The 300-nt window shown below is 50.3% G+C and overlaps 1 non-coding gene across 1 annotated transcript; it reads left to right on the top strand.

Annotated features, from left to right (window-relative positions):
• Positions 1-153: 153 nt before the first annotated feature.
• Positions 154-272, top strand: LOC116008504. Its single transcript, XR_004095882.1, has one exon. It is a non-coding gene; the product is annotated as a 5S ribosomal RNA (ribosomal RNA).
• The last annotated feature ends 28 nt before the right edge of the window (positions 273-300 follow it).

Here is a 300-nt window from a genome sequence, read left to right as displayed (position 1 = left end):
CCTCGTGTTGCATCCCCCACCCTCTTTTTAATCTTTCTTTTAAACCGCTGGACCGCTCGCTAAGGGTACTATCCTTTTAAACCGCTAAACCGCTAAGCGAGAGAAGTTGCGCGGAGAGAGAGGGTCAAGTACATTTTGCGCGCAGTACGTGACGGATGCGATCATACCAGCACTAATGCACCGGATCCCATCAGAACTCCGATGTTAAGCGTGCTTCGGCGAGAGTAGTACTAGGATGGGTGACCCCCTGGGAAGTCCTCGTGTTGCATCCCCCACCCTCTTTTTAATCTTTCTTTTAAA

Source organism: Ipomoea triloba, chromosome 16 (assembly GCF_003576645.1).
Source record: "Ipomoea triloba cultivar NCNSP0323 chromosome 16, ASM357664v1".
NCBI lineage: Eukaryota > Viridiplantae > Streptophyta > Magnoliopsida > Solanales > Convolvulaceae > Ipomoea > Ipomoea triloba.
Note: the sequence above shows the minus strand (reverse complement) of the source record. Positions and strands in the feature narration are given on the sequence as shown.